The following is a 14,101-nucleotide window of genomic DNA, read 5'->3' as shown; positions in this document are numbered from 1 at the left end:
AAAAGTTTATCTCAATACTTTGTTATATACCCTTTGTTGGCAATGACACAGGTCAAACGTTTTCTGTAAGTCTTCACAAGGTTTTCACACACTGTTGCTGGTATTTTGGCCCATTCCTCCATGCAGATCTCCTCTAGAGCAGTGATGTTTTGGGGCTAACACAGACTTTCAACTCCCTCCAAAGATTTTCTATGGGGTTGAGATCTGGAGACTGGCTAGGCCACTCCAGGACCTTGAAATGCTTCTTACGAAGCCACTCCTTCGTTGCCCGGGAGGTGTGTTTGGGATCATTGTCATGCTGAAAGACCCAGCCACGTTTCATCTTCAATGCCCTTGCTGATGGAAAGAGGTTTTCACTCAAAATCTCACGATACATGGCCCCATTCATTCTTTCCTTTACACGGATCAGTCGTCCTGGTCCCTTTGCAGAAAAACAGCCCCGAAGCATGATGTTTCCACCCCCATGCTTCACAGTAGGTATGGTGTTCTTTGGATGCAACTCAGCATTCTTTGTCCTCCAAACACAACGAGTTGAGTTTTTACCAAAAAGTTATATTTTGGTTTCATCTGACCATATGACATTCTCCCAATCCTCTTCTGGATCATCCAAATGCTCTCTAGCAAACTTCAGACGGGCCTGGACATGTACTGGCTTAAGCAGGGGGACACGTCTGGCACTGCAGGATTTGAGTCCCTGGCGGCGTAGTGTGTTACTGATGGTAGGCTTTGTTACTTTGGTCCCAGCTCTCTGCAGGTCATTCACTAGGTCCCCCCGTGTGGTTCTGGGATTTTTGCTCACCGTTCTTGTGATCATTTTGACCCCACAGGGTGAGATCTTGCGTGGAGCCCCAGATCGAGGGAGATTATCAGTGGTCTTGTATGTCTTCCATTTCCTAATAATTGCTCCCACAGTTGATTTCTTCAAACCAAGCTGCTTACCTATTGCAGATTCAGTCTTCCCAGCCTGGTGCAGGTCTACAATTTTGTTTCTGGTGTCCTTTGACAGCTCTTTGGTCTTGGCCATAGTGGAGTTTGGTGTGTGACTGTTTGAGGTTGTGGACAGGTGTCTTTTATACTGATAACAAGTTCAAACAGGTGCCATTAATACAGGTAACGAGTGGAGGACAGAGGAGCCTCTTAACCTGTTATGGCTAGGGGGCAGTATTTTCACGGCTGGATAAAAAACGTACCCGATTTAATCTGGTTACTACTCCTGCCCAGTAACTAGAATATGCATATAATTATTGGCTTTGGATAGAAAACACTCCAAAGTTTCTAAAACTGTTTGAATGGTGTCTGTGAGTATAACAGAACTCAAATGGCAGGTCAAAACCTGAGAGATTCCTTTACAGGAAGTGGCCTGTCTGACCATTTCTTGAATTTCTTTGCCATCTCTATCTTTTACAAAGGATCTCTGCTCTAACGTGACACTTCCTACGTCTTCCATGGGCGCTCAGAGCCCGGGAAAAACCTGAATGTCGTCATCCCAGCCCCAGGCTGAAACACATTATCGCCTTTCTCAAGTGGCCGATCAAGGGACTGTGGGCTTAGGCGCGTGACCTGGCCGCCCCCGTCTTTGTGATTTTTCCTCTGTTTGCCGAAAAGGAGATTCCCGGTCTGAATATTATCACTTTTTTACGAGATAAATTGCATAAAAATTGATTTTAAACAGCGGTTGACATGCTTCGAAGTACGGTAATGGAATATTTAGAAATGTTTTGTCACGAATTGCGCCATGCGCACGACCCTGATTTACCATTTCGGATAGTGTCTGGGACGCACGAACAAAACGCCGCTATTTGGATATAACGATGGATTATTTTGGACCAAACCAACATTTGTTATTGAAGTAGCAGTCCTGGGAGTGCATTCTGACGAAGACAACAAAAGGTAATCAAACTTTTATAATAGTAAATCTGATTTTGGTGAAGGCTAAACTTGCCGGGTGTCTAAATAGCTAGCCCGTGATGGCTGGGCTATGTACTTAGAATATTGCAAAATGTGCTTTCACCAAAAAGCTATTTTAAAATCGGACATATCGAGTGCATAGAGGAGTTCTGTATCTATAATTCTTTAAATAATTGTTATGCTTTTTGTGAACGTTTATCGTGAGTAATTTAGTAAATTTAGTTTGCGGGGGGTATGCTAGTTCTGAACGTCACATGCTAATGTAAAAAGCTGTTTTTTGATATAAATATGAACTTGATTGAACAAAACATGCATGTATTGTATAACATAATGTCCTAGGGTTGTCATCTGATGAAGATCATCAAAGGTTAGTGCTGCATTTAGCTGTCTTCTGGGTTTTTGTGACATTATATGCTAGCTTGAAAAATGGGTGTCTGATTATTTCTGGCTTGGTACTCTGCTGACATAATCTAATGTTTTGCTTTCGCTGTAAAGCCTTTTTGAAATCGGACAGTGTGGTTAGATAAAGGAGAGTCTTGTCTTTAAAATGCTGTGAAATAGTAATATGTTTGAAAAATTGAAGTTTTTATATTTTTGAGGAATTTGTAATTCGCGCCACGCCTATCATTGGATATTGGAGCAGGTGTTCCGCTAGCGGAACGTCTAGATGTAAGAGGTTAAAGAAGAAGTTACAGGTCTGTGAGAGCCAGAAATCTTGCTTGTTTGTAGGTGACCAAATACTTATTTTCCACCATAATTTGCAAATAAATTCATTAAAAATCCTACAATGTGATTTTCTGGATTTTTCTTTCTCATTTTGTGTGTCATAGTGTACCTATGATGAAAATTACAGGCCTCTCTCATCTTTTTAAGTGGGAGAACTTGCACAATTGGTGGCTGACTAAATACTTTTTTTCCCCACTGTACATATGAGATGAGTAATGTAGGGTATGTAAACATTATATGAAGTGGCATTGTTTAAAGTGGCTAGTGATACATTTATTACATACATTTTTCCATTATTAAAGTGGCTGGAGTTGAGTCAGTATGGTGGCAGCAGCCACTCAATGTTAGTGATGGCTGTTTAGCAGTCTGATGGCCTTGAGATAGAAGCTGTTTTTCAGTCTCTCGGTCCCTGCTTTGATGCACCTGTACTGACCTCGCCTTCTGGATGATAGCGTGGTGAACAGGCAGTGGCTCGGGTGGTTGTTGTCCTTGATGATCTTTTTGGCCTTCCTGTGACATCGAGTGGTGTAGGTGTCCTGGAGAGCAGGTAGTTTGCCCCCGGTGATGCGTTGTGCCTCAATGCTCAGTCCTCAGCCGGCAGCTGGGGGATTGCCTGGGCCACAGCCGCAGGTACGGGTAAACTGCACGGAGGAGATGGTGAGGGTGATAAACTCATCCATGTAGAGGAAGGGGACACGCTCCTGAAAGGTGGCTTGGCAGCACGGCATCTGAGGTTAGAAAAAGAGAGGCAGTAAAAAAAACTGAATACCATACAGTAAACTGAATACAACTGAATTTTGTAGTCCCTACGTGCTGTCTTCTCTATTTAGCCAGGCAAGCTCTACTATCCCCCCGGACACCTTTAATAGCACCTGCCGGCTGCAGGCATAACTTTGTTTATAGTATAAATACCTCTATTTCAAAGGACTGAAACATAATCTCATACATATGTTACAGTTGAAACTGTGAGAAAGTCTAAATCACAGGTTGCTGCTAGATGTTCCTCGTGTGCGACCTTGCACACGGCTGTACTTCAGACCTGCGACAAATTCTCAGAAATACTTGATGTGCGCTTGATTGAGCAATGTTTTTGGCAGCACTTTATGACTGTTTCATTGGTTCCATTGTACCGGGCAAACTAAATCAAGTGCACCTTTCAAGCATTACTTTTGACAAATGTTTTTGATCCAGGTCTGTCTCTGAACTGAACGTTAAGCCTGACTTACTGAAATGGAAACCAGGCGTACACCCATGAGTTATGTATAACACTGTCAATATTCAACCGGCACAGCTTAAAATGGCTCTCGGGGCAGTGGAAAGTTTACCAACTCAGATTTCAATTATGTAATCCAATAGGACAAGTCAAAAACGAATTATTGTAAGATTATTCACATAATGCTGATACATTGATAATTATCATAATCCAAACAATGTCCTATTAAACACCAGTAAAGTTTTTTTTTCTCCATTTCTATGGGCTAATAGCAGTAAGGCCAAATGCAATGTTTCATCAAGAGGTCCTAAAATTCTAAATCAAATAGCTAAATGATCCTTGGTATGTCCATCTTAAAACTATTTAATATGTAAGCTTAGTAGAACCCCCCCCGGCTTAGACTTTAGGGGGTTAAGGGTAGTTTTACCTGTGATGGGGTGTCGTGGGAGTGTGTGATGGGCATCGCGTGTGGCTCCGTTGGGGTCCAGTTGAGAGTTGCAGAGTGAGCACTGTACATAGGTGAAACTCTTAGGGTAAATCACCCAGTTTTCCCAGCCAAGATCTAATGGAGACACACAGCACAAAATTAAGGCCGTGGGTGACCACAGAAATGCGCACACACACACACACACACACACACACACACACACACACACACACACACACACACACACACACACACACACACACAATTTTAAATTTCATAGAAGAACATTGTCTTATTTCATTTCAATGTGAACTGATCTCACCTTCAGGAAGATCTGAGGCCAGCTGACAGCATTTCAGACTGGTATTGGTCTCAGCTCCAGGAACCTCAGCCTGGGGTGCAGCCACTAAGAGAAGAAGAGAGCAAACAACAAATAAAACGACAAGAAATATTGTGATGATGTTCTGCAGCAGAACATAAAAATTACCTAGAATACTTTGAAAATACTGTAATGGTCATAGCTTTCGTAAGCCCGTTATGAACTCAACTCCCCCATAGAAGATACAGCATCTCTCTTAGGGTGGGTGGCTAACATGTTTGTACATTTGGTCAGTAGACCCAGGTTCTATCCCCACTTAGGGAGTCATCCCCACTATTCTCTAATATTTGTGTTCTAAATGTGTGAGTACTGAAGTTCTATTCCCCCCAAAAAGTGCCTACCTGCTTTGACATGGGTGTTGTGAGAGATGGCAGTGAAGTCAGTCTTCCATTGCTTTCTGATGGCAGTCAGTCTGTCAGCCGCTACCTGAGGCTCCTGCTGCAGGTTAAGGGCCCCGAGAAGAGCCTTTCTGATGCCTTGTAACGACACTCCATAGCACCTGCACACAGAACACACAAGAATTACTGCCCGTGTGGCCGTTTACCGCATTTAAACATTTGACCGATTTGTAAATCAATAATTTGAACTTAATTTTCTTATTATTAAAAAAAATAAAAAATCCCAAAAAAATCATAGTGAAATAATTTCAGCATTCCAATTGTGTTTTTGTTTCAGTATTTATTTTACTCTCAGTAATGGGAATACTTGAGAACACAATTCCTGGTGACTTTAAAACAATTACAATGTTATTAAAAAAGGGTTGGGTTGTCTTTTCAATAAGACAGAAATCGAATCACAAAAGGGCTGAATTTGGCCAGTGGGATACCTATAGCCTTTGACTGCAATTGAAAGAGGGAGTTGTAAGGTTTGTAGTGGAGCGCAGCCACCTGCCTTCTCAGTTCTGGCTACAGATTGCGTAACCATGGACAGCCTCTTTTGAGTCCGTTTTGCGAGAAGGCATTCTCCCAGCGAATCAACAGCACCATTTTGTAGGTTGAAGATTTGGGTTGACTCCAATCAATGTATCAAAGGCATCAGGTTAAATTGGGGTCAATGTTGGTAATTGAATGTAATAGATATCCTTTGAAGATTATTATGAAGTCCTGTGTAGCTCAGTTGGTTGAGCATGGTGCTTGCAATGCAGGATTGTGGATTCAATTCCAACAGGTGACCAGTACAGAAAAATTCTGAAAATGTATCCACTCAGTACTGTAAGTCTCTCTGGATAAGAAAGTCTGCTAAATGACAAAAAATAATTAACAAATATGTAAAATTATAGAAGTTTAACCATTATTCTAAAGTATATGCATGTTCACTCAGACAGACTTAACCTGAGGCCATACTTTTGCAGAGAGTAACCTTCTCACAATCTCTATTTGAAGTTGATCTGCTCTTTATCTACTGCATGGAGAGAATTAGTCTCTTCCTTATTGACTCCTGTGTTTCCCGTGGTGCTGGGCCTACCCTGGTTCGCTTGTCATAACCCCACTGTTTCTTGGCCACAGAGGGCTCTCACGGGGTGGTCGCGAGAGTGCTCAGGTAGGTGTTTAGGGGTTTCCGTTGGTGCTACTACGGTGGAGAGTCCAGGCCAGGTCTCCACCGTGCGCATTCCCCTGAATATGCCAATTTGTGTCTTGCCTTCTCCAAAAAGAAGGCTACTCAATTACCACCTCATCAATGGGCCAAATGTGCGATAGATCTCCTGGTAGACGCTCCACTTCCCAGGAGTCACGTGCATCCCCTCTCACAGGCGGAGACGGAGGCTATGAGACATACGTCTCCCAATCCCTGCGTCAGGGGTACATTCGGTCCTCCACTTCACCCGCCTCCTCGAGTTTATTTTTGTGAAGAAGAAGGAGGGAGGTCTGCGCCCATGTATTGACTATCGGGGTCTGAATCAGATCACTGTGAGGTATAGTTACCCGCTACCGCTCATTGCCACAGCGATAGAGTCAATGCACGGGGCGAGCTTCTTCACCAAATTAGATCTCAGGAGCGCTTACAATCTGGTGCGTATCCGAGAGGGAGACGAGTGGAAGATGGCTTTCAGTACCACCTCTGGGCACTTTGAGTACCTCGTCATGTCGTACGGGTTGATGAATGCACCATCAGTCTTCCAAGCCTTTGTAGACAAGATTTTCAGGGACCTGCACGGGCAGGGTGTAGTGGTGTATATTGATGACATTTTGATATACTCCGCTACACACAGTGTCCCTGGTACGCAGAGTGCTTGGTTGCCTGTTGGAGCATGACCTGTATGTCAAGGCTGAGAAATGCCTGTTCTTCCAACAGTCCGTCTCCTTTCTAGGGTATCGCATTTCCACTACAGGGGTGGAGATGGAGAGTAACCGCATTGCAGCCGTGCGTAATTGGCCGACTCCCACCACGGTAAAGGAGGTGCAGCGGTTCTTAGGGTTTGCTAACTACTACTGGAGGTTTATCCGGGGTTTTGGTCAGGTAGCGGCTCCCATAACCTCACTGCTGAATGGTGGCCCGGTGCGCTTGCAGTGGTCAGCTGAGGCGGACAGGGCTTTCAGTCACCTGAGGGCTCTGTTTACCTCGGCTCCCGCGTTGGCCCATCCGGATCCCTCTTTGGCGTTCATGGTGGAGGTGGACGCGTCCGAGGCTGGGATAGGAGCTGTGCTCTCTCAGCGCTCGGGTACGCCACAGAAAGCTCCGCTTCTGTGCCTTCTTCTCGAAGAAACTCAGCCCGGCGGAGCGAAACTATGATGTGGGGGACCGGGAGCTGTTTGCTGTCGTCAATGCCTTGAAGGTGTGGATACATTGGCTTGAGGGGGCTAGACACCCTTTTCTCATCTGGACTGACCACCGCAATCTGGAGTACATCCGGGCGACGAGGAGACGGAACCCTCGCCAGACAAGGTGGGCCATGTTTTTCACCCGTTTTGTGTTTACCCTTTCCTACAGACCAGGCTCACAGAATGTTAAGGCAGACGCATTGTCCCAGCTGTATGACACAGAGGAGTGGCCGATGGATCCTACTCCCATGCTCCCCGCCTCTTGCCAGGTGGCGCTGGTAGTGTGGGAGCTGGACGCGGACATTGATCGGGCGTTACGTGCAGAGCCCGCTCCCCTCCAGTGTCCAGCTGGGTGTCTGTACATTCTGTCTGCTGTCCGCGATCGGCTGATCTATTGGGCCCACACCTCACCCTCCTCTGGTCATCCTGGGATTGGTCGGACGGTGCGCTGTCTTAGTGGGAAGTACTGGTGGCCCACTTTAGGACGTGAGGGTTTATGTTTCCTCCTGCTCGGTGTGCGCTCAGTGCAAGGCTCCTAGACATCTACCTTACCCGTTCTACAACGGCCGTGGTCGCACCTGTCGGTGGATTTCCTAACTGATCTTCCACCTTCAAAGGGTAACACCACGATCCTGGTAGTTGTGGATCATTTTTCTAAGTCCTGTCGTCTCCTCCCTTTGCCCAGTCTCCCTACGGCCTTACAAACTGCGGAGGCTCTGTTTACACACGTCTTCCGGCACTATGGGGTGCCTGAGGATATAGTGTCTGATCAGGGTCCCCAGTTCACGTCAAGGGTCTGACATAATCTAATGTTTTGCTTTCGTTGTAAAGCCTTTTTGAAATCGGACAGTGTGGTTAGATTAACGAGAGTCTTGTCTTTAAATAGCTGTAAAATAGTCATATGTTTGAGAAATTGAAGTAATAGGATTTTTAAGGTATTTGAAAATCGCGCCGCTGGATTACACTGGCTGTTGCGTAGGTGGGACGATTACGTCCCGCCTAGCCCAGAGAGGTTAACCTCTCTAGGGTAGGTGGCACCAAATCGTCCCACCTACGTAACAGCCAGTGGAATCCTGTGGCGCGTTATTCAAATACCTTAGAAATGCTATTACTTCAATTTCTCAAACATATGACTATTTTACAGCTATTTAAAGACAAGACTCTCGTTAATCTAACCACACTGTCCGATTTCAAAAAGGCTTTACAACGAAAGCAAAACATTAGATTATGTCAGCAGAGTTCCAAGCCAGAAATAATCAGACACCCATTTTTCAAGCTAGCATATAATGTCACAAAAACCCAGAAGACAGCTAAATGCAGCACTAACCTTTGATGATCTTCATCAGATGACACACCTAGGACATTATGTTATACAATACATGCATGTTTTGTTCAATCAAGTTCATATTTATATCAAAAACCAGCTTTTTACATTAGCATGTGACTAGCATGTGACTAGCATTCCCACCGAACACTGCCGGTGAATTTACTAAATTACTCACGATAAACGTTCACAAAAAGCATAACAATTATTTTAAGAATTATAGATACAGAACTCCTCTATGCACTCGATATGTCCGATTTTAAAATAGCTTTTCGGTGAAAGCACATTTTGCAATATTCTCAGTAGATAGCCCGGCATCACAGGGCTAGCTATTTAGACACCCAGCAAGTTTAGCACTCACCAAAGTCAGATTTACTATAAGAAAAATGTTATTACCTTTGCTGTCTTCGTCAGAATGCACTCCCAGGACTTCTACTTCAATAACAAATGTTGGTTTGGTTCAAAATAATCCATAGTTATATCCAAATAGCGGCGTTTTGTTCGTGCGTTCAAGACACTATCCGAAAGGGTAAATAAGGGTGACGAGCATGGCGCAATTCGTGACAAAAAAATTCTAAATATTCCATTACCGTACTTCGAAGCATGTCAACCGCTGTTTAAAATCAATTTTTAAGCAATTTTTCTCATAAAAAAGTGATAATATTCCGACCGGGAATCTGCGTTTAGGTAAACAGACGAAAGAAAATAAAGCATGGGGTCGACTCGGGCACGCGCCTAAGCCCATAGTACTCTGATCGGCCACTTGCAAAACGCGATAATGTGTTTCAGCCAGAGGCTGCCTCGATATCGTTCAGCTTTTTCCCGGGCTCTGAGAGCCTATGGGAGCCGTAGGAAGTGTCACGTTATAGCAAAGATCCTCAGTCTTCAATAAAAAGAGCCAAGATGAAACACAACTTGTCAGACAGGCCACTTCCTGCATGGAATCTTCTCAGGTTTTGGCCTGCCATATGAGTTCTGTTATACTCACACACACCATTCAAACAGTTTTAGAAACTTTAGGGTGTTTTCTATCCAAAGCCAATAATTATATGCATATTCTAGTTACTGGGCAGGAGTAGTAACCAGATTAAATCGGGTACATTTTTTATCCGGCCGTGTCAATACTGCCCCCTAGCCATAAGAGGTTAAGAGTGTGACTCCGTTTAAACCAAGGTCATTCTCCTGCGCCTGACTTCCCTGCCACCAGCACGCACCCATTACAGAGTCACCGACCCGAACTATGGAGTCAGCAGGAGAAGGTACCCCGGCAAGTGAGGTGGAGGAGCGCGTCCAGGAGCATGCAGTTATGCTTCACCATCTTGGCGCTGCCATGGATCGCGTTGTCCAGACAATGGACCGCTGGGAGAGACAGGGAGTTCTTCCAGCGCCTTCACCAGCACAACCGGGGTCTCCCCTGAGCGCCCCTTTCCCGCCTGAACCCAGTGGGATCCGTCTCTCCTTGCCCCAGGAGTATGACGGGAGGGCTGCAAACTGCCAGGGGTTCTTATTGCAATTAGACCTCTATTTGGCCTGACTTCCCTGCCACCAGCACACATCCATTACACTTTATTTCTATGTGCCGAATGTTGCCATGTAAGAGAGATTGCTGAGAGCGCTGTGGTGCGTGCCTGGGGAGAACACCATATTACACTTCATGACTCATAACTACAGGTCAGCTCTCTCAAATCTGGAGAGGCAGCCAAGTAAACAATTCAGCCAATTCAGCCAACTCAACAAGCATACGTCAACAGCCATGATATATCCGAGGTCATCAAGATTTAAAGTAGCCTAACATTGGATGTACTGGATATTTGTTTGGCTATTTAGGCTATTTAAATTTTGATGACCCACACAACAGCATAAGGAAGTGTATCATTCTGAGTCGGTTATAGACAAACAGATTGCCTTAGCCAAAATATCATGTTGTATGAAGAATATTAATTGCATCAGCAAATTGTTTATGTTTTTGATTATTATTTTGTAGAAATTAAGTGCCCCTTTTGTGCTACTAACCTGTCAGTGCGGAGGATAGTAGAGTCAGGTGCAGCAGCACGGACAAATGTCGTGCCCAGCAAACAGCCAAGGAGCACCAGTATCATGAAGATTACAAAATATATTTTGGAGAGACAGTTAGGTTGGACACTTTGCAACTTAACATCTAAAAAAATCAAATACTCAAAACCTGTTGTTGTGTGGCAATAAGTGAATCTGAATCTAAATCTGTAATAGAAGAAGAGTTAGGTGTTCTTCAGTTGGTGAAGGAGGAGGTTGTACTGGTCTGACTGATAATGATGCTCTAGTAGTGGCCTGGGTATCTAATGGAGGCTCACACTGGGGCAGAAAGTGTGTAGGTATTGTTTGTAATGGCATGGGAACCTAGACATTATCTCTTCATACACCATGTTATCCTTGGAATACTTTACATTGTTATCATGTCCTGCAAGTGTGAAATGGTACAAGGAGGGGTGATAGAGAAGGAGCGTAGGGAGAAAGAGGGAGGGAGAGAGAGAGCGCAAGAGAGAGAGAGCGGAAGAGAGAGAGAGTGTGATGTTTTTTCTAGTGTCTTGTCAAGTGTGCACTTGTCAAGTGTGGCTCACTGTTGCCTCCAAAGAGATGATAGGATACAGTATTAATTTGCAGTAATCCAAACAAAATAGCCCACTTCTCATGAATGAAATGTAATATTTTGTAAGAGGATGGTGCACTAGAGAAGTGCAACCATGCTTTTCTCACACAGGACTATAATATCTGAGATCACAGTAGCTGTTTCATGCTTCACGAAAATATATATATATTTTTATTGTATATCACTTTACTTGATCACTCTGGTATTTTCATGTCAATCAAAATGTCAATCAAAATAATTATCATGAGACACCAGCAAGCAAGCCTCACAGTATACTGTCACAGAAACACAAAGACACCATTGATTGAGAGAATCAAAAAACCAGTGTTTACTCTCTGGGTACGTCCCAAATGGCACCCTATTCCCTATATAGTGCACTACATTTGACCAGGGCTCATAGGGCTCTGGTCAAAAGTGCCATTTTGGGATTTAGCCCTTTTAAATGCAATGTTTGCACGTTCGCAGAGATGCCATTCACGGTAGATGTTGCATATGTAGCTCAATTGGAAATTGCAGCAATGTCTATAACCCGCATTCAGATTGAATCCAGGCATTAGACTATGGGCGCGTTCTGCTGCCCATTTTGTACTCAGGCGAGGCAACGCTTCAACCAATGGTGAATTCCTGCTGGTTCACACTGGGTTCATAGCCTATATATATTTTTTGCTGTAAAAAATGACTCACGCAACAACGCTGCTCAAAGAAAAAAGGAATGTTTGATGGGAAAGAGGGGCCGAGCACCAATTGTTATGATAATTATCCCAAACTGGGAGGCGTTTGCAGACAATTACCATGTGCTCAGGTATTTGTATTATTTGTATTTATTATGGATCCCCATTAGCTGCTGCCAAGGCATTCTTACCATGGAGCTGCCCAAAATCACGGCTGGTGAGAAGGACGAGGAAATCCGCCCACTCCCACGCTTCACAGGAATGGGCGAGAGGCAGGATAACTTCAGCCCGTTGCTCCCGCCGCCTGGTGCAGGCCTCCGACAGATGGAGAAGCCACGCTCGATCCAGAGCAGGGGCGGAAGGTTGCCAACATCGACTTCGGAATTGTAGTAGTAGGCACTGCTGTGGTAGCAGGATTACAAGATTATGTTATATTTATGCACCAAATTGTTGTTTTATTTAACAGAGTAAGGTTCTTTTTGCATGAGTATTCCATCATCATCACTCGCCGCCAAAACTTTCCTAGTAACAATTTCACTGGCTGGCTGTCCTTTATGTTTTGTTTCTACAGCTCTAGTGGACTCTGGTGCCGCAGGGAATTTTATTGATCAGGCCCTCACCTGCTCCCTTAACATCACCTCATACCCGCTCTCCTTTCCTTGTCCGGTTCAAGCACTAGATTGTCCCCTATTCCAGTGGTTGACTATCACACACATCACAGCACCACTCACCCTCACCCTCACCGTGAAATCTATACATCAAGAAAGCCTTCCTTTCCTCATCATCAGTGCACCCGTACACAAGATTTCACATTGACATATCGGCCAGGTTAAAAAAACATCAAAGCCGATGCCCTGTCCCAACTCTACGATTTGGGAGAGGTTCCTGTCTTGACTGCACCCATAATCCCACCGTCTCGAGTCACAGCCCCCGTAGTCTGGGACTTAGATGTGGACATTCGCCATGCCCTGGAGAGGGAACTCGCACCTGCCACCTATCCTCCTGAGTGCACCTACATTCCCACGGGGATAAGGGATTGGCTATTGACCTGGGTGCACACAGCTGTCATCGCTGGACATCCAGGTATCACCCGCACCATAAGTCCATCTCTGGAAAGTACTGGTGTCACTCGTTATGTCAACTCCTGTTCCATATGTCCCCAATCCAAATCCCCACAGAACGCTCCAGCAGGGAAACTCCTTCCACTTCCCGTGCCTCAGCATCCATGGGCTCATCTGTTCATTGACTTTGTCACTGATCTCCCCTCTTCTGATGGTTTTACCACAATTTTGGTGATAGTGGACAGAATCTCTAAATCATGCTGTTTCATCCCTCTCTCTGGTCTTCCTACCTCTCTCCACGTCACTGAGGCACTGTTCCAGCAGGTCTTCCGGCACTATGCCCTTCCGGAGGACATTGTCTCCGATCGTGGCCCCCAATTCACATCACGTGTATGGAAGGCATTCATGGAGAAGCTGGGGGTCACGGTCAGCCTCACTTCTGGGTACCGGCCTCAGTCCAACGGGCAGGTTGAGAGGATGATCCAGGAGCTAGGGAGGTTCCTGAGGAGCCACTGCCAGGACCGGCAAGGTGAGGGGGCCCGATTCCTTCCTTGGGCTGAATATGCCCAGAATTCATTGAGACACTCCTCCACTGGGCTGACTCCCTTCCAGTGTGTTCTGGGTTATCAGCCAGCCTTGCCTCCGTGGACTCCAAGCCAGACCGAAGATCCTGCGGTGGACGAGTGGGCGCAGAAGAGGTATGGAACGATGCCCATGTGAGACTCCAGCACGCCATCCGCCATTAGAAAGAGCAGGCGGATCGCCACCGCAGTGAGGCTCCCATGTTCCATCCTGGTGATCATGTCTAGCTCTCCACTAGGAACCTCCCGCTCAGCCTTCCCTGTAAGAAGCTGAGTCCCTGGTTTGTGGGGCCGTTAAAGGTCCCTTGGAGGGTCAACGGGGTAATTTACAGATTACAGCTCCCCACAAACTACTGGATCTCACCATCTTTTTATGTTTCCCTCTTCAGGCCGGTGGTTCCTGGTCCTCTGGCTGATGTCATCCCC

The 14,101-nt window shown here is 45.3% G+C and overlaps 1 pseudogene; it reads right to left on the bottom strand.

Annotated features, from left to right (window-relative positions):
• Positions 1–2,992: 2,992 nt before the first annotated feature.
• Positions 2,993–13,102, bottom strand: LOC106560419 (uncharacterized; annotated as a pseudogene).
• Between the last annotated feature and the right edge of the window lie 999 nt (positions 13,103–14,101).

The sequence above is a fragment of the Salmo salar genome, chromosome 01, assembly GCF_965601325.2.
Source record: "Salmo salar chromosome 01, fSalSal1, whole genome shotgun sequence".
Lineage (NCBI taxonomy): Eukaryota > Metazoa > Chordata > Actinopteri > Salmoniformes > Salmonidae > Salmo > Salmo salar.
The sequence above is the reverse complement of the archived record's forward strand: the minus strand, read 5'-3'. Positions and strand labels throughout refer to the sequence as shown.